We start from the raw sequence: 20,743 nt of genomic DNA, 5'->3' as shown, positions 1-20,743 counted from the left end.
GTAGCGAGGAGGAGAATGTGAGCACACATAGGGACGGGAGAAAGCATCTTGTACAAGAGAACCCCAGAACCTAGAACTGGCATTTGTAGAGCATCCGGTACCCTCGGGGACTGCAAAGCAGACATTCCCATTAGCCCTGCCCACACTGCAGAACAGAAGTCGCTTCCCTGAAATGACACTTGCCGAGTGGCCTAGGTAATCCAATCTCACCGGGCCGCTAAATCCCATGGGGCACTTAGGTGGTTACGTGGAGCAAGAGCACTAAAAGCCAGAATGCAGTCATCGTAACTGAAAGGATAGTGAAGCTGATGTTCTCGGAACAGCAAGCCCAAAGGTTGTAGATGTGTCATTGAAAGGAAGGGGAGCGATGTCGCCATAAACCATGAGATGGAGGCATTCAGGTACTTAAGGAGGAAGAGATCGTGGGATACGTAGCTCCATAAAAGAAGAGCAAGGGACCTGCATTGTTACATCACTCTCCCCACTAATAGACTCAGTGCCGACAGGACTGGAGATTAAACAGGGCCACCGAGAACTAATAAGGAGAAATCAGCATGTTGAGGGAATGCTGGCTTTTTTGAAGCAGTACAGTAAAACACACACACAAAAACAAAACAAACAAACAAAAAACAAGGAGGAATCCTCCACCCACCGCAGAGCAGCCCAGTGAGGATTAAGCATATTTGGTCCAGAAGCAATGGAACACTATGTCCATTGCAAATGAATGATGTAAAACTGAAGGAGGGAGTGGGGGCGGAAAAGGATTTGGCCTGTCTGAACCCTTAACAGCTTATAATCAGTGCTGGCTGGTTCCTTTTGGGACTGGTAGGGTGGGAGTGCTAAAGGTATTAGTTTAATATGCATAAAATGTAATTGTTTCAATGTTCGAATTTAAAATGCTATGCAGAGAGGTGTCCATCCGGCAAGAGGTTTGTCTCTGGCGAATGCGGCTGGATATTTCCATTTTAGTCTTTAGACTAATTGATGACTCATCACCGGAAACCGGAGCTGCAATCTCTCTTCAGGAAAGTGAAACGGGAGTGATGAACAAGCATAGCGTCTCCCTCTGGGACCCGAAAGAGGAAAGTTTATTGAACTGCACCAAGGACTAAAAAGAAGATGGGACCACATTGCTTGTTTAAGAGCAATGAGCTATTTTGTATTTTGCAAAGTTTATTTGTAACCATCTTGAGACTGTTTCCAGTAAAGCTTTGAAAATCTTTATTGTGGTGGAAAGCAAATTCATTTTGTACTCTACACAAGGTCCAAATCAAGGAACCCACTTGCAGCAACTTTAACAGACAGGCCCACAGTAGGTGGAGCCAGAGCCAACGGCAGACAGATCTTCCACCTCAACTGGCAGTAAGCAAGGTGTCAAGCAGATGGGTGCAAACTAAGGTTGGTGGGGTTGCTTATAAGATTGCTTTCTTTCATTTATACCCCCACCTTTTCTCCAAAGAGCTCAAGACGGTGTACATGCTTCTGTCCCTCCTCATTTAATCCCTGCAACAACCCTACGAGGCTGGTTAGACTGAGAGGCAGTGACTGGCCCAGTGAGCTTCACCATGGCCATGTGGGTATTTGAACCCTGGTCTCCCAGGCCCTAGTCCATCCCTCTAACCACCACACCACACTGAAGGCATTGGTGGCTGGTCACAACCCTGAACAGGACCACTCCTATGAGTGGGCAAAGATTTTCTGCCGCATTTTGTTGTGGGTCCCACCTTGTTATATTCCTCTAGCATGAGGCTCTGGCTGTCCATTGCAGCGGTGCCATGTTTCATTTGCAGTTTTGAGTGTTCTCCCGTGGGAAAGCTGGAGAAACAGAACGGCTGCCCATTTCTCCCTATGCAACCATCAAGGTGTGTTTCATTAGCAGCCAAAATGGTGCCCTTCTTATCTGCTATCTGGATTTCTGTCTTATTCTGTGTCTTTGAGCTGTCTCGGTACATTGAGCGTTGCACAGCAGCAGCAAGTTTTATTTGGAAAACCTCTTTTACCCAGATGAGGACGAGTGTCTCCAAAAGTCTCAGATGCTTCTGTTGCATCTCCTCAAAGAGTGAAATTAAAAAGGAAACCAACTGTATTTTCTCCCCTTAAAAGGCCTCTTATTATTTGAGAGAGGGCTTGGATGCAGTTTTACTATGCATGCAGAGAGAAAGAGAGAGGTTTTAAGCTGCCTGCAGTTTTTGCATGCCAAGCTATGAAAAAACAAAAAAACTATTTCTGATGCAAATCTGCAATCACATTGGCCACTAAATACCCACTCACATACCAAACTTCTCTCTCTTTTCCACCTGCTTATTATTGAGGAACTCAAAAAGTGATTGAAGTCTGCCCCAAATTACATGGGCACCCCAATGTCCTAGGGTGTGTTCACATTACTGCTTTTGAGACATCAAAGTTTTTGTTTTCAGTGCATTTCACAGCCCTTTCTCCCCTAGCAGTTCACATCAGCATAGCTTCATTAGTGTCAGATTCATTTCTGTTGGTGTGCAGACCAGGGACATTGACAGGGTGGCATGTCTTGACCCTATACTAAGGTGTCCACACCTTGACTAGGGAGGAATTAGGAATGGCTCAAGGACTCCAGCTGGTGTGAAACTGGTTTGAGAAACAATGCATGAAACGGTGGTATTTTATAATGTAACGCAGGATCCATATGCATTTTGGATAACTGCCACATGAATGCAGATTTTAAAAACCAGCACTGTGAGTGCACATTAAAGGAACTGTGACCACGGGCTTGGAGTTTTGTGCTTTTCAGCAGCAAAAAAGGAAGAAGAAGACCAAGGGAGAGACAAACAGAAACATTTCAGAATAAAGCTGAAAGCCACAGTAGCCAAACATAAATAAAATGTGTTTCACACTGAAGAGCTTTCCCCCCCTGATGTCTCTTGGAGACCTCGCTGTGATCCACATGCTAGTTTCAAAGGTTCCATTAGGAAGAAAGCGTTGTTTCACTACAGTGGGATGCTGATTAATTAGGCTCCAAATGAGTGAATCTTTGATTTACTGCAACCAGGTTCCCCATTAAGCAGGGAGAGGGGGGTGGAAGCTCCACAGCAGCATTTAATTTGAGGGCTACCCCCACCCCCACACCTCAAGACATCTTCAGTGGGAACCAGCTTTCTGATGACGAACAGAGGATAAATAAAACTTCTTTGCAGTGATGAGGAGCATTCCCCCCCCCCATTATTATTTTAAGAACCAGCCACTCCTTCTTCCAACACATACAACAGCTTCCTGGGCTGGGGGCTGCTTTGGCATTTGGAACAAATGGACTATTTTTTTCTCCCCCGTCTTGCAAATGTGCTGAAGGTTTTCAGTTTGTGCAACAGCAGCTGCAGCGTGGAAAAAGTGGGAGGATTTCTCTAACATGAAGGGGACAGGGGATGAAATACTAACCGGTGACAGCCCCACTGCCCCATAGCAGAATTCCCTAAGTGTGGGAGTGGCCAAATGGTAGAAACTGGGACCTATTGGTAGGTCTTCAAATGGTCAGCAGTAGATCTGCAAGGGGGGTAGTAGGAGATCTACTGGGAGATCTCTGAGTGGTTTGCTGTGAGAGCTTCAAGGATGATAGATTGGGATCTATGGGTAGACCTAAGATTAGTTTGCAGTAGATATGCAACAACAACAACAACAACACACACACACACACACACACACACACACACCTATACTAGGCTGATGAGATTAAGGAATCTTGTGATGCGGAAAACCAGGAGTGAGCTTTCTGTGAGCTCTGCACTGCTACTCATGAGTGGACAAGCAGAACAGTACATTCCTGGTTGGAACATTTGCCATTTTCCATCAACATCCCAAAATTTCACCAAAGATAATTTTTAAAAACAAAACTCTTTGCATCAGGAGAAGTGGACTGGATCACCCACGGTCTCGGAATGGGCATGGATTAAAGGATTAAAGGATTTTCATCTACCACATTTAAACGATACATGCCTTCAAAACTGCATGCACACTGGGGCAGAGGAAATGTACTCTAGGCAAGAAGACTCTCTCTAAGAAATCATTCTTAAGGAAATATAGGAGAAACCTGCAAATGACATAGCTGCTCAACATTAACCAATGCTTCACTGGCAAGGAACCAAAAAAGAAATAGAAATAATTTCCTTGGCTGAATTTCCTTGGCTCTGGAAGACACTCTAGTCCTTTGCCCCCTCTCCTCAGCTCTGTGCTGATGGTGCATCATAAGAGGAAGCACATGATTACAGTCCTCAAGCCTATTATCCCAGAGCAAGCGCCTTTAAAATTGGTATGCAAGTGGGATGCTTGCAAGCTAGTGCTGTTCACCTGAACGGAGCAATACCCATGCACCATATGCTTGAGGAAGCCCTGGCGGGTGATCTACTGTATATTGGGGTGGGTAAGGCCCATAGCCCAGTATCAGAACATCAGCTTTGCATGCAGAAGGTCCCTGGTCCAAACCCTGGCAGCTCCAGAAAGGTCTGGGAAAAGACCCCTGGGAAACCACTGCCAGCCAGTGTAGATAATATTGTGCTAGGTGGTCCAGCAGTCTTAGTGGATACTGGGCAGTATCCTACGGAATGAGCATTACAAAGGCAGATGAGGTAGGATGGGAGAAAGGAGTCAAGTTTCCTCTAGACACAGAATCCCATCTCTTTCCAGTCTCCCGCCTGCAATTTCCCCAGATACCTGTTCTTAGAACCTGAGAAGCTCCCCCCACCAAACCACACAGTGGTTCAGTAGATTACAGACAGGCAGGGACTAAGCGCCACCACTTCTTTAAGAGCAGAGACAATGACGAAGTCTCTTGGGCTGCTAATCACCAACCCCCTGCATGCCAAAGCAAGTCGCCCCCCCCCCAAAGTGAAATGCACCAAACAGAGGGAAACGTAGATTACGCTAGCATGCATGGCTACATGTTTAAACCACTACTGTTGCTTTGAAAGATTCCAAGATCTCTTTATAAGGACCAACTAAAAGTGTCCCAAAATAGTAAGCAACCTTTTGAGCTTCTTGCAACTCTTCATTGGGCTGAACGTTAGGCAAAGTGGGAGCAGGGGAAGAAGAAATAAAACTGCCTTAGCATTGAAACCATAATGTCAGCATTTAGGCAAAAGTTTGTTTTTGTCCTAATATCTTAGAAGGGACATGGGTGCAGGAGCTCGGTCATGGGGATTGCTACACTTCAGAATTTACCACTGCTAAATATTAGGAAGCGCTAAAGCTGCCTTAGCAGGTGGTGGGTCTCTCCTTTGCTTATCTAAGCAAAGGCTGGATGGTCATCTGTCAAGGATGCTGTAGTAACACCCTGCATTGCAGATCCTGCATTGAGCTGGGGTTGGGGTAGATGACCTCTGAGGTCCCTTCAACCTCAAAGATTGTACAGGATGAGATTCACATGCCACTAATGGAGTTTAAGAGAAGATACCTCTCTGCGGGGGGGGGGGGGAGAGAGAGAGTGGGTGACAGTCAATAGGACCAGAGATGTATCAGTAGGACCAGAGATGTATCACTCCTATTGACTGTCACCCACTCTCTCTCCCCCCCCCCCCCCCGCAGAGAGGTATCTTCTCTTAAACTCCATTAGTGGCATGTGAATCTCATCCTGTACAATCTTTCTGCTAAATATTAGGAAGCGCTAAAGCTGCCTTAGCAGGTGGTGGGTCTCTCCTTTGCTTATCTAAGCAAAGGCTGGATGGTCATCTGTCAAGGATGCTGTAGTAACACCCTGCATTGCAGATCCTGCATTGAGCTGGGGTTGGGGGAGATGACCTCTGAGGTCCCTTCAACCTAGGCTTCTCCCTATTTGTTTCACAAGCAAAATGACTTACATGGGCAAATTCAACCCGGACGGAAAATTGGCTTGCTTAAAAAGTGATTACAAGTGGGAAAGGGGGAACCCACTACTACACAAATTATATTTTTCTGAAAATGCAGTGATAGCACAAGCTCCTGTGGTTGGCTACTCTTCCTCCACTCCACTGAATTCTGACCTGAATTTCCTACTGGGAACATCTGAAGCTGCCTTAGAGTGACTCTAACCATTGGTTCACCTACCCTTGTGCTGTCTACTTGAACTGGAGATGGATGTTCGGGAACTGGGACTGAGGCCTTTCCCAGCCCTTCTGTAACTGATGGTACTAAGAACTGGACCGGGGATCTTCTGCATGCAAAATATATACTCTAGCATGGACCTTTCCTACAAACAGTGGCGTAGCGTGGGTTGTCAGCACCCGGGGCAAGGCAAGTAATTTGCGCCCCCTAACCCATGCATTTGTGCCCCCTAACCAGTGGATTTGTGCCCCCTAACCCTAACTCCCAGATGTTGCACCCGGTGCGGTCGGCCCCCCCTGCACCCCCCACGCTACGCCACTGCCTACAAATACTACAATCCTAAATAGATCTGCTCAGAAGCAAGTGAAGCTTAGTCTCATATAAGCCCTTGGTGAGGCTTAGTCTCATATAAGGAAGTATACGACCACATCCTCATTTGTGCTCATCTAGAACTCAAGAGCCCTTGCTTAGAATGCCAGGCAAACTATGAGTACAATTTTTCTGACATGAAGTGCTTTTAATGCAGTGGTCCTAAAATGCACGAACTAAACTTGCTAGTAGGAAGCAAACTCCAGCACTTACTTCCAAATACTGTATTCGCAAACTGGATCTGGCTGAACAGTCTTAGCAATGGGATCAAGGAAGTTGAAAAGTGTTTAATACCAGCCAGGCTGCATTGTCCCCATTCCATCATCCTGTTCTTCCCCCATCTTCAGTCCTGTAATCTTCCTGATAAGGGATCACCCCTCCTTTTTTCAGACCGCCCTGATCCCAAACTTTGCTCTTTCAGCAATCCATTTTTTGAAATAAAATACACAAAGCATATTCCTTGGCCTTCCTGCCTGCGTCTGTGAGACAGGACTCAATGGGGCAAGCCCCTTGAGTTAACTGACACTGACTCCCGAGTAAGTAGATACAGGATTGCAACGTAAGTCCTACAAGCCAAAAGAACTTGGCGGAGATGGCGCAAACTCTAGTCCACAAAGTTTATGCCATAATAAATCTGCTGGTCTTTAAAATGCTACAACTATTTACTGCCACCCTTCCTATTTTGGAGCTACTCCAGCCTACCGTTCATAAGGAATGCATTCTTTTGAGGAGATTCGAACTGCTCTTGTTTCATGTAGAAATAGCCCTGTTTCACCAGACGATTGAACCTGGAAAGATTTCTAAAGTCAAGCCTCCAGTCCTCATGAATTTGGAAACAGGAAGAGGTTGGGGAGTAAAGGGTTTAGGAGATAAATGCAAGATAAACAGTAGATAAATCGCAAGAACTTTTTTTCAGGGGGGAATCTCCTCCTACCTGTAATCCAGTTTCAAGAAGTTTCATTCCTTTTCCACACTGTTGCAGATTTTTAGCAAATCGGGAAGTCCACAGAAAGCTGGGAGCGAGACGGTGAAGGAAGGCGACGGCGGAAGAGTCAGAATCCAGCGGTAGCCTCAGTATCTTGTTCTTCCATATCTTTCCAAAAAGGGGTGGGGGGAGGAGGAGGAGGATGAAAAACACATTAGTTGGGGCTGTAGAGGAGGTGGAGAGAGACGAGCGCTGGCTGCAGTCCTAGGCATGCCGGCTTGCGTGAGTAAACCTAAATGAACTCAGTGGCTCTTTCCCTGAGAGTAAGCCGTACGTGCACAGGATCTTGCTGCACAGCTAGAAAGCGAGGAAAGCCGCTAGCTCATCATGCCACAGACAACCACCACCGCTCGATCCTCAGCTTACCTGAGCCAATATTTAAACCCCCACAAACGCTGGAAACCTGTCTGCAATAAGCATCTATATAGGACTCGCCCTCGAATCCCTCGTCTTAGTTTAAGCAACGGTCTCGGATTCCCACCCCGCTTCACGAACTCGAACTCACAGCTCGGTGCTCACGCCAGCTTCGCCCGAAGACTCTGCTCCCAGTCCCGATCGATTCCAAGAGAAGCCCTCGCCTTTACACCAGGCTTGTGGATCGCTCTGTGTGTGCGCGCGCCAAGACAAGCCACCCGAGGTCCTGTCTTCCTCAAACCCGAGGCATCACGCCTTGCCATCAGCCAAAAAATACCCCGTCGGCCGCGGGGCAGCAGCTACCCACGCACCCCGCTCCGGAATTGGTGCCGCTCCTTGCAGCCCCACTGCGAATTGAAACCGCTTTCCAAAGGCACACAAGCCACATAAACATCACCACCACCCCTAGCTAGGAGAGACTTAGAAAATTCAGGCATGATCAACCCAAATAGCAGGAGTCCCTTATGCAGAAATGATGATGATGATGACAAATGACAAATAAATGGCTATTATGATGCTTGTCTCCCGGATTCTTCCCCTTCCCTTCCCCCCAAAGTTCCCCACGAACAGGAGACGCGCTTCCACCTTGGCAGGAGAGCGAGCGCCCAGGCGGTGACCCCGTCGAGGATCTCGCCTCCTCGGCATGGGAGTTGCGGGCGGAGCTCCGGAGCGGCGGCTGCCGGCTGGCCAGCTTCGCCCGGGCTTGGCTGTTTTCGACTGCGCGCCAGTCGCGACGCTCGGAGGCGGAGTGCGAAGGGGAAGGGGACTGAGACCGGGAGCGAGCAAGCAGCCGGCAGGCGCTGGCGTGCGGGGCGCTTTTCTCTCCCGCGGACGGGATTAGACGCGGCTCCTCCAATGGCCGTGGCGCTGCTCGCTGATTCGGCGCCACTTCCGAAGGGAAGCGGGGGGGGGGGAGCAGGTTGGCTTTCCAACCCCCATTTAAACACCCAAACAAAAACAGGGGAAGCGCGCGCGCGCGGGCGGTTGGGAAAGAATCTCAGATTTTCACATCGGAGATCCATTTTGTTTCTCTTTGCTTCTTTGGCCCTGTTCACCGCCTCCCCAATAAAGTGCTCCTTCTTCAGATTTCCTGACACCTTGGCTTCAAGGGGTGCATGATAGAGGTGTATGAAATGTTGTACAGTTTGCGGAGAAAGTAGATAGAGAGAAGTTTTCCTACCTCTCTCAGAACGCCAGAACTCCTGTAGCTGAATGAGGAGAGATTCACAGCAGGGAAAAGGAATTATTCACCCTAAGGTAGTTAAACTATGGAACTCACTCCCGCAGGAGCAGTGATGGCCACGGACTTGGGTGGCTTAAACAGAAGATTGGAGAAATGAATGGAGGGGGGCAGTTTCACTCAAGTCCTCCTTGAGGGCTTCCCATAGGCATCAGTGAGAACAGGATGCTGGACCAGATGGACCTCGGACCTGATCCAGCAGGGCTTTTCTTACGTTCTTACATTCTGAGCATGTGCAGAGTTCTTATTCATTTCTTTTAAAATATTTATAAACTGGCCCTTCGTGCATGCAGATACAAGGACCGGGTGTTAGAAATAAAACACTCATGCAGCAGCAACAGAAACAGAAACCGAGGCAGAGGAAAACAATAAGCAGATGAGGTTCAGAATTCACCACCAAAACTCTAAAAAAAAGTATCCTGGCAAACAAACCTGGTGCCAAAATGACAACAGTGTCATTTGGGGGACGGGGGACGGGTATAGAGCATTGCACAACCCAGATAGTGCTACAGAGAAGACTTGTTCCAGTAGATTAAATCTTCCACAGCCTGGTGTTCTTCTGCATTGAGGGGCTTCAACTCCCATCAGCCTCTGCCAGTGTGGTTGGGGAAGTCTGCCTTAGATGATGGAAACTTGGAAAAGGCCCCCTCTGAGGACCTTAAGGCATGGGCAGGCTGCTTTTCCGGTCAGGTATTTGGGTCCCAAGCCATTTGAGGTTTAAATGAGAGCTTGAATTGTGTCCCAGCCCCTATGCCATTCAGATAGATAGATAGATAGATAGATAGATAGATAGATGCAACCCTGTTCTTACTGTACCTTTCACATAGATGCTCTGGTTGGTACCTTCCTCAACTCCAGTGCCTTCAGCTACAGGAAGCCCTAGCTCACAAAGTGTCTCTGTCCTACCCTACAAAGTATCCGGGTGAGTTAAATACCAAGCTAGTGCAGCAGCAGCGGCGGCAGCCAAGGCACACTATTGTAACCCTCAGTTCCTTGACCTAAACCAAACCTAAGTTATTCAATAAGCTACAAAAAACCCACACAACAGTTATGCAAGTAGAAAGCCAGCAGTGTACGTCACATCTGTGACTATCTCCATGTTGGACAGAAGTTGTAGGTTTGTCCTCAGCGCAAAGAGCTTCTGACTCTACAGGAACAAGTGAGTTCCCTGGGGGCCAGAGGGCAGACCTGTAGAAGCTGAGAGAGGCAAAGAGGTTGGTGGGTGAGACCTTCATAGACACAGCAGTGTCCCACTTCTACAGTGATGGCTTCCTTGCTGTCAGGGAGAAGAGGAGACTCAGAGAAGGAGGGTGTCACTCTGAGGTAGAGGGAAATGGTTCCTTAGAAGGGACTCATTCCATGAGGGATGAGCAGCCATCATCTTGTGCTGAGGATTCTTCTCCAGCGTGTGAAGGAATCTGGTGGCAGGAGATTTGATCAGTAGGAACATAGATGGGTGTGTGATGGCCATGCAGACTGCAGGGTGAATTGCCTATCTGGTGCAAAAGTTATGGATGTTGTCCTGATAGTGGAGGACTCAGTGGTCATGATGTATGTTGGCATCAACGTCATGGGGAAATATAGTTGTGATATCTTGGAAGCAAAATGTAGGTTGCTGCATAGTGTGCTTAAAGCCAGGGCTTCCGAGGTAGCTTTCTCTGATATGCTACCAGTTCCACCTACAAGGCCAGCTAAACAGTGCAGCTTGAGGTCTTAGTGGGTGGATGAGAAGACAGTGTCAGGAGGGATTTGGATTTGCTGGCACCAAAGAACATTTGGGAACAAGCTGGACCTGTACAGGCTCTAGTTGAACTGTGATAGAACCAGACTGCTGGTGCTTAAAATTATTATTTTTTTCTTTTAAGTGGCAGAGAAGCTTTTAAACTGATTACAGGGGGGAAGGGGAAGCTGAGAGGAGCTGAGTAAGGATCGGTTCAGAACAAATCTTCTCCCTGGGATGAAGATGGGGGGGGGGAGTGAAGAATTAAATGTGGGAGGTGGGTGTAGAGCTAAGCACTGTGAGTTCAGCAACTTAGAGAGGCCAAAGTACTGCAGGTCAAAACACAAGCTCCAGAAACACTTGGAAAGAGACACTGTATATTTGTCCATATGTTAATGCTAGAAGCCTCTGAGCCAATATACCGTATTTTTCTGTCTATAAGATGCCCCCATGTATGACGCCCCCTATTTTGGGGGGACTCTGGTTTAAGAAAATGGGAAGAGATCTGTCTGTGTATAAGATGCCCCCAAATTTTGGATATTATTTTTTAGGGGGGAAACCTAGTCTTATACACAGAAAAATACGGTAGGTGAACTGGAATTCTCGGTCTCAGAGGATTGCATTGAGGTAGAGGGCATACCATATTTATTCGAGTTTAATGCACCACCAAACCTAATGCACACCTCAATTTTCAGAGCCTTGAAAATAATAATAATAATAATAATAATAATAATAATAATAATAATAATAATACCTTTATTGTCATTGTACAACCTGTGTACAATGAAACAACAAAAAAAGTATTTGCTGGTGAATGTAAATGTGCCATTGAATCTAATGTGCACCTTAATTTTCGCAATGTAATTTGGCCAAATAAGGTGAGCATTAGATTTGAGTAAAGACGGTAACAAAAAAATAATAATGGTGGACTAGAGAGAACCATTGGAGCAGCTTTATCTCTGGATAGTAACTCTATAGGAGGGGCAGGGCAGGGTGTCCTGGAGGTGGTGTCACTCTGCATGTCACAGAGGACACTGAGTCCAGCAAGCTAGAAATCCCCAAAGGGGTAGACTTCTCCATAGAATTGTTGTGGGTGGTGATACCAGGACCCAAGATGGATGTGCTATCCTTCCCCTAATCTTAAATGCTCAGAGATCTTGAGATTAAGAATGAAATCAACGATGCATCCAAAACAGGAAAGTTTGTAGTAATGGGTGAACTACCCTCACATAACCTATGATGGTTCTGATAATGAGTTTTTAACCTTGAATATTGAACTTAGAATATTTACATAGTGGGCAAATGCAATGTCTTTATTTAATTGATCAAGTTGGCAAACTTTGATAGAAAATCATGGTAGACTGTAGGTGTAAATCTGCTTTGGGGAAATGAAAGCGTTGGACTTTCCAGTTCCAAGCAATTTAACACCTCTTTACACATGATATATAACAATCACATTTCAACACACAAATGAATCTGATGGTCTGCCCCTTTGCAATTCTCTTTTGTTTCTTTTAATCAGGAAATCTATTCAAATACAGAATCCTTTGAATTTTGTTGCTGCAGGATGGCACAATGTGGAGATTCTGAACAATGATTAATTAAATTCCCAGGAATATATACAGAGTCAACATTTCTTTGAATCCTAGCTGGTGATGTCCAACAATCAAATATCATGCATTGTTTGTGGGTACCCAGAGCCACAGGTCACCGACCAAATAATTTTTGCTGGTTCCTCTGCCCTGAACATGCATAGAATTAGTTCTGAAGCAGCATTTTAAGTAAGATGATTAAGTAGAACAAACACAATCCCCATTACTATGCCTGCTCTTCTCATAGGGCTGAAGATATCCTGCCCCCTCCATAATCTCAAATAATTTAGGTGAAGCCAAAGATAAATATTTTCTTAGTTGACAGTATGTTCCATGGGCTTGTAATGCTTTGGCCCCCTCTTGGTTACTAGGGGTGGGGGAGAAATTCACTTCACTTCATGTTTAAAGGCAGGTCTATCATATCCATACTTTCTGAAATAATATGAAAACTACAACACAGCCATCCTTCAAAATTTGAAGTTATCTGAATTTTATGATGCAGTTCTCAAGCCAATGTTCTAAAAATAACAATCACATATTAGAGTGGGCATAAAATAAATATATTAGAGGAAATAGCATACAAAATATACCACTGCTTGCAAAATGTGTGTCAAAACTGCATACAAAAATGTGTTCGTTGGGAGAAATTTGCACTAAAACGCTGGAGAATTTTCACAAAGATTAAAAATAAACAAACCACAAATTGCTGTAGAATTGTGGAGAACTGAGTTTAAGATTGGGAAAAATGAGGAACTGGGGGAACTCAAACTCAAAGATCCTTCCACCTCAATTTGTTATATTTACCCATGGGGAATTATGTTGCCTGATCTTATCCATGTGTGTGTGGAGAGAGAGGCTGCTATTGTCTCTGTCTCTCAGCATTCAATGCTTGAAGCAGCTGGTTCACTTTACCTAGAAGACTCTCTGGAAAAGACCCTGATGTTGGGAAAGATGGAGGGCACAAGGAGAAGGGGACGACAGAGGACGAGATGGCTGGATAGTGTTTGCGAAGCTACCAACATGAGTTTGACCAAACTGCGGGAGGCAGTGGAAGACAGGAGGGCCTGGCGTGCTCTGGTCCATGGGGTCACGAAGAGTCAGACACAACTAAACAACTAAACAACAACAACAAAGGGCCAGCCAAATGAATGGGCTGCTGCTGGTATTTTCAGTAAACCTATTGTCAATTTCTTCTCCATACAGTATTGTCCATCACAAACTTGTGCATAAGTGGTTGCGTTTAGTGGAGACCATGTTGAAGGCAGCATGAAAAAAAAAAGAGTTCATCAAGTTAGAAATTCCAAAAGGGGCAGGATCCTCCACAGAATTATTTTGAGTGGCGTTACTGGTCCTCATGAGTAATTAACTCCTTGGGACATGCTATTATCTCCCTGATCAAAATATCTGGGGGTATATTGAAATGTACAAGATACATAAGTATTTATGTGAAAGACTATACACTAATTGATTTATACAGCTCAGCTCTTGTACACAGATTGTACATTTGCTGAACGGTGCATGTGAATGGCTGTATGAGTGTACAGTTCAACTCTTTGTGTGCACGGGTAACATGTGAACAGCCCTTCTGCCTCTAACAGTAGCCTCTAACAGTAGCCCTCTCCCATAATTTCTCCCCTGCCCTTCAGAAGCACAAAGCCTCCAAAAATATGCAGCTACATATTGCTGACTATTATCACTACCATGATCCCTTGACACACCTGCCCTCTAAGTCTTTGCCTAGTCTCCTTTCAAAGTCATTTAAGCTGGTGGCTTAAATAAATAAATAAATATTATTTATACCCAACACATCTGGCTGGGTTTCCCAAGCCACTCTGGGCAGCTCCCAACAGAATATTAAAAACACAATAAAACATCAACCATTAAAAACTCCCCTAAACAGGGCTGCCTTCAGATGTCTTCTAAAAGTCAGATAGTTATTTATTTCTTTGACATCTGATGGGAGGGTGCCACTACTGAGAAGGCCCTCTGCCTGGTTCCCTGTAACCTCACTTCTTGCAGGGAGGGAACCACCAGAAGGCCCTTGGAACTGGACCTCAATGTCCAGGCTAAATGATGGGGGTGGAGACACTCCTTCAAGTGTACTAGCCGAGGCAGTTTTTTTTCTTGTGTCTGTGGTTTCCATTGAGTATATTATGTGGAAAATCGTACTCTGTTCAGTTTATCCTGAATCATCTCCCAATCAATTTTATTCATTTACTTAATACATTTCTGTTAAACAATGCTTTCTCATAGCAGCTTGCAAGCATAATTAAAGCAATATAACACTTAAAAAACCCAATTACAAAACCAAAAGCAGCTACAGTTTAAAAGCCCAACGCACACACACTTAACGATGGACTGAAACACACACAAAAGTTTGTAATATTATTTTAAAAGCTAAAAGAGAGGTCGTACATATTTCACTTTGGAATGAGTGCCAGAGATATGGGGCCACCACTGAAAAGAGTCTGTGTCTGATGAACTTTTGCCCTTGTCAGTCATTTGGTCTTGGAAAGTGTGAGATATAAGGATGAGTGTAAGGCAGAAAAATGAATCTAAAAACAAGAACATCTTCCTAATTTGGTGGGAAATACCTGTTTTGATCAAGAAATGCAAAATTCAAAGAGCAGATGCCAAGTGACATTTTAAGACATGATGGGTCATAGCTTTGCCTGGAAACCAATCCTAAAAATGCTTACTCAAAAGTAACTCTGAGTTCACTAGTACCTAGTGTAGTGGTGATGGAAGAGGAGAACTTAACATTGAAGGTGCTCCCATGTTACCTTCAATGCATATATAATCTGTGAACCTGTATGCACAAATAGCTGAGGTGTCTAAATCAATCAGTGTCCACTTTTCCACACAAGCACTTGTATGTGTGTTCATTGCAATGTGTGAATAAGCCAAGAACTAGACCAGGACTGAGGACCCTGTGGCCCTCTAGCTGCTATCGAACACCATGTCCCATCAGCTGCAGCCAGCATGACCAAGGATGGTCAAGGATGATGGGGTCCAACAACATCTGGAGGGCCATGGGTTGCTAGATAAGCAATGGCTTCATGGGAGGGGACATTGGGCTAGATGCCCTTAATAGCCCCCCATCATGAGTGGACTGATGTACTTACTACTGTCACCACAGTGATGGGAGAAAGAGTGATATGGGGGGGGTGTCAGATGTGCCCCCCATGTGGGCTTTGGTCCTAGACCTTTGATCTGATTCAGCAGGGTTTTTCCTATAGAATATTTGACCCCTCTAGGTAGAGAGAAGTGTGGGGAATAATATGTTATTGCTCCTTAATCCAGTGGAGGCTTTTCTGAAAACCCTTCCTCGTGCTGAAATATTCATGAAGCCTGCCTTCTTGGCACCCCGACAAACGAATTAGGGTGAGGAGATCCATTTTGGCAAACAACAGTTAATTCTCCTTGGGTGAAAACCATTCCGTTTTAATTAATAGTCATTAGACTGAAAGAAGCTTTTACTTGGCTTTAGGGAATTGGCCATTTTGGCGGAGGAGTGAGCTAGATATAAACATAAAGCATTTGTTGTGTTGGTTTGGTCTACTCTCCCTTTTTTATGGCATGTTATTTGAAATAAAACTGACTCCCAAGAATCCCCTCCATTGAATGGCATTTATTTAGAGCACACAGGGGCTGTGGAGACCCTGCATAGCTTCACAGCTTGAATGAAGCCTCCGTTTGAAGGGGAAACATGAGGAGGCATGCAGCTAGATAAAGAAATAGTAACCTTTATTTGAATCGGAGATGGCCAGCAAGTTGCCTGTGAACTTCTTGCCTCCGTCTTTTGATAGAAATCACCAACTTACATCAGCGAAAGGGTACCTGGTGGTGGTGTGACATGCTACTCTTGAGTAGACCACCACTATGGTGGCAATGCAATATATCTATGTCACAGATGGGATAAAATGAATTTAGTTTGTCCAGTGTGTTAGATCAGGGATGGCGAAATGCTGGCTCATGGGCCAAATGTGGTCCTCTTCTGAGTTTCCTCAGAATTGTCACCAGACCACCTCCACTCTGTCCCCAGGTCACATGCCTCACTTTCACACCTACCCACCCCATGTCCTTAAACTCTGATAATGCTTATTGCTTGTCTGCATAAAGGGGGTGTGGGTGTGGAAAATAGCCTACTGCACAAAGGTAAAAAAATACATTCATTGCTCTGCCTTCTTTTGTCTCTTGCCTCACTCATCTCTTGTAAGGTTGCCTCAGAGGGAAGGCATCCCTTGAGTTGCACACCAACAATCCCATCCAAAACTTACCTTCTCTGAAGCAAGTCTTCTCAAGCTGGATGGCAATAGCCCAAGTAAACATGCTAGAGGAGCTGCAGATTTATTTTAATCCAGCTGATTAATTGTACCTGGAAATAATGCTATATAGATTTTTTTTCCTCCAGGGAGGCAAGCTTGTTTCACTTGTTAGGCTTACTTCTGAGCACCCACACATAAGATTACAATGCAGATGTCTCAAATGAGAGGTGTCGCAAGACATTGCCTCTCCCAACCCATGAAGCTGCACGCTTTATGACTTATTACTTTGGAAAGCTATCCTTCCCCAGATACAAGCAGTGGAAACTTGTATCATGAACTGGCAGGAGGATGGGGAGGAGGAAGAGGATCCTGGCGAGGGGTGTAGCCGGGACTGGGACACACCGGGTCAAGCAGGGGTGGGGAAGGAAGTATTCACAGGGTGACGGAGGGTGGCAAAGGAATGAGGGTCAGGATGGACTGTTTCAAGAAGTGGCAGAAAGATATTTCTAGATTTGTCTGGCAGGGCAAAAAGCCCAGAATAAAATTTAAGATTTTAACTGATGTAAAGGAAAGGGGGGGGTTTTGCCCTGCTGGACTTTAAACTTTACTATGAATCAGCAGTGTTTTGCTGGTTGAAAGACTGGCTGCTCCTTGAGAACACTGACATTTTGGATTTGGAAGGTTTTAATAATGCCTTTGGGTGGCATGCATATTTGTGGTACGACAAGGTTAAGGTACATAAAGCATTTAAAAATCATATTGTCAGGAAAGCATTGTTTAATGTTTGGATAAGATATAAAGATTTGTTGGAAAACAAAACCCCAAGGTGGTTGTCACCAATGGAAGCTAAAGCTTTTAAAAGACTTAATATGGAGTCCAAATGGCCAAAATATTGTGAGATTTTGGAACAAGAGGGAGACGAATTGACATTGCAGAGTTTTGAGAAACTAAAAAACAAAGTACGAGATTGGCTTCATTATTATCAGATAATGGAGGTTTACAAATTGGATAAAAAAATCGGATTCCAGGTGGAAAAATCAAAATTAGAAACAGAACTGTTAGAACCTAAATCTAAGATTTTGTCAAAGATGTATAACTTGCTGTTGAAATGGAACACTCAGGATGAAACGGTGAAGTCTGCTATGATCAAATGGGCACAAGATGTTGGACATAACATTATGTTTGCTGACTGGGAACAGTTATGGACCACCGGTTTGAAATTTACGGCATGTAATGCCTTAAGAGAGAATATTATGAAAATGATTTACAGGTGGTACATGACCCCAGTCAAGCTTGCAAAAATTTATCATTTGCCCGATAACAAATGTTGGAAATGTAAAGAGACTGAAGGTACATTCTTTCACCTTTGGTGGACATGCCCAAGGATTAAGGCCTTCTGGGAAATGATTTATAATGAATTGAAAAAGGTACTTAAGTATACCTTCTTGAAAAAACCAGAGGCCTTTCTCCTGGGCATGGTTGGCCAATTGGTGCCAAAGAAGGACAGAACTTTATTTATGTACACGACAACTGCAGCAAGAATTCTCATCGCAAAATACTGGAAGACACAAGATTTACCCACTCTGGAGGAATGGCAGATGAAGATGATCGATTACATGGGATTGGCAGAAATGACCGGCAGAATCCGAGACCAGGGAAAAGAGTCGGCGGAAGAGGATTGGAGGAAATTTAAAGACTATTTACAGAAATATTGCAAAATTAATGAATGTTAGAATGATGTTGGACAGAATTTAAGTGGTTACCAGCTGTAATGCAAAGGTTGAGCAACAAGCTAAAATAAGTTATATTAAGTTATAATAAGGATTTGCTGAATTAAGAATTTGAATTGGAATACAAAAGGGGGAGGTGAGAGGAGGTCTGGGATATAAGGTAATGGAAATAAGAAATGGGAATTATATTTGTTTTGTTTAGTTTTAACTGTGTATTTTTGCTTTTTTGTCTGTTGTTTTTCTTTTTGTATTAAATTGGAAAATTTTAATAAATATCATTTTTTAAAAAAAGGAATGGGGGTCAGGGCACAGGAACCAGAGCAGCAGGACCCATCACCAGAGCTGAGGGGTCCTGGTATCCTTGAATACGGTGGGCTCTGAGGCATAGGAAGCAGCGGGAGACTGAGGCAAGGAAGGGCCCATAGCCCAGCTCCCTAGATGGCCAGGTGAAGCTCACTAGCTCTGGGAGGAGGTGTGTGATTCCTTAGCTGCAGTAGGCTTGGAACAGGTGAGGATCACATGCTTCATCAAGCCCAGATGTGGCAATCAGCATGCAAAGTACAAAAGGGAAGCAGAGCTGAGGTGCTGTCTGCTCAACTGCCCATGTTGATGGAGCTCTGCTTGGATGCTCCAGGACCTCTACAGGACTATGTTTTGGGTTTGACTATGTTTCATGGCTGTTGGACATAAGACTTGGCTTTACCCTGGATTGCATTTCCTGACCTTTGGATTTTGGACTTGGCTTGAGTGGATTGACCATTGGACATTGGACTTGGCATTCTACTGACTTGCCGCAAGGTAGGCCAGGGGTTCAGGACAACTTGGGACTCGAGGAAGAATATTTTGTATGGGCTCAGATACAAACTCTTCTAGGGCTGAGATGCAGTACTGAGATGCTGTCATCTTTAAGGCACAGCCTTCCAACAATGCAGGGATATAGGAAACTGCCTTCTCTCACTAGTCCATCTAGCTCAGCATTCCCTGCACTGAGTGGCAGCACCTTTCTAGGTTTTCAGATAGGGGTCTTTCCTTGCCCTAACTGGAGATGCCAGGGACTGACCCAGGGGCCTTCCTCATGCAAAAGATGTACTGCACTGCTGAGCTGCCATCCGTTGCCAAAATGCCACATCATCCCTCATCTGCACCAAATTCCAGACTTTTGCCTGTGCCGTATTACTGTGTAGGTACAAAGCAACAACCACTTTGGATTTAATTATGCTCATCGCTGCAGAGCATTTTCACACATGAATCATAAAAGCACTTCAGTGATGATCTGGAATAGTTTGGTTACTTGCAGTATTTTTGTTCGCCGTAGCTCAGTGGCACAGCCCCTGCTTTGCATGCCGGAGGTGCAAATCCAGCATTACCAGTTAGAGCTGGGAACCAGCCTAGAACCCTGGAGGGCCAAGGGCAGTCAGTGTAGACCAGGGGTGGGCTAACTTCAGGTTTGTTGGATTTAGCTAGTTTTTTCACTAGAACTCTGAGATCTACCAACTGGAACCAGGTACAGATACAGTGGTACCTCTGGTTACATACTTAATTCGTTCCAGAGGTCCGTTCTTAACCTGAAACTGTTCTTAACCTGAAGCACCACTTTAGCCAATGGGGCCTCCTGCTGCTGCCGCGCCGCCAGAGCACGATTTCTGTTCTCATCCTGAAGCAAAGTTCTTAACCTGAGGTACTATTTCTGGGTTAGCAGAGTCTGTAACCTGAAGCGTATGTAAACCAAGGTACCACTGTACAGTTAAAATGAAATAACAGGGTATGGCTGGCAATAGATTAGTAAGGGATTCTGGTTCTCAATGCCAACAGCAAAATAAAGGACATTTCTCCCCTTTAGTTAGGCTGCTGAAATGAAGAAAGCTTGGATTAAACCAGGAGTATTTGTGTGAAACTTCAGTTCTGGTACACAAAAGTTCCTAGGCTTAATAAGCCGGAAGAGCCACCCTGTTCTTTCATTTTAACTGCATGTATTTTGTGGATCCCTATCTACCTTTTGCTCACTGCTGATGTAGTTAATACTGAGCCACATTGACCAATTGTCTGACCTGGTGCAGTATATGGCAGCTTCCAATGTTCTCAAGTTTTTCCTGACTCAAGCTGTCTCCCCACAGCCAGCATGATGTAATCATGGTTAGAGTATCAGACTAGGACCTGTGAGGCCACGGTTCAAAATCTCACTCAGCCATGATGTGCAAAGGGCCAGTCCCAGCCTCTCTACCTAACCTACCTCAGAGGGTTATTGTGAATTGGAGGAAAAGAACAAGTTGTGCCATCTTGAATTCCTTTGGGGTGGGGAAGATAGGATATAAACGCAATTAGAAATGCATAAGAGAAAGCACACACACCTGTCTAGCTGGGATGCTTGGGGAAAAGTTCTATG

General features: G+C 45.0%; 1 protein-coding gene across 3 annotated transcripts in view; it reads right to left on the bottom strand.

Annotated features, from left to right (window-relative positions):
- Positions 1-20,743, bottom strand: part of CHRM2 (cholinergic receptor muscarinic 2) — a 171,394-nt gene that overhangs the window by 134,435 nt on the left and 16,216 nt on the right. The window contains exons 1-2 of one of the 3 annotated variants that reach the window (XM_081878961.1): positions 8,396-8,580; positions 7,346-7,504 (exon numbers count right to left, since the gene is read on the bottom strand). The gene's annotated coding sequence lies outside the window, so the exon portion shown is untranslated. Of the gene's footprint in view, positions 1-7,345; positions 7,505-7,901; positions 8,190-8,395; positions 8,581-20,743 lie in introns of those variants that run through there. The other 2 variants (XM_081878963.1, XM_081878962.1) reach the window with 2 other exon arrangements.

This window comes from Podarcis erhardii, assembly GCF_964252035.2.
Source record: "Podarcis erhardii genome assembly, chromosome: 10".
NCBI lineage: Eukaryota > Metazoa > Chordata > Lepidosauria > Squamata > Lacertidae > Podarcis > Podarcis erhardii.
Note: the sequence above shows the minus strand (reverse complement) of the source record. Positions and strands in the feature narration are given on the sequence as shown.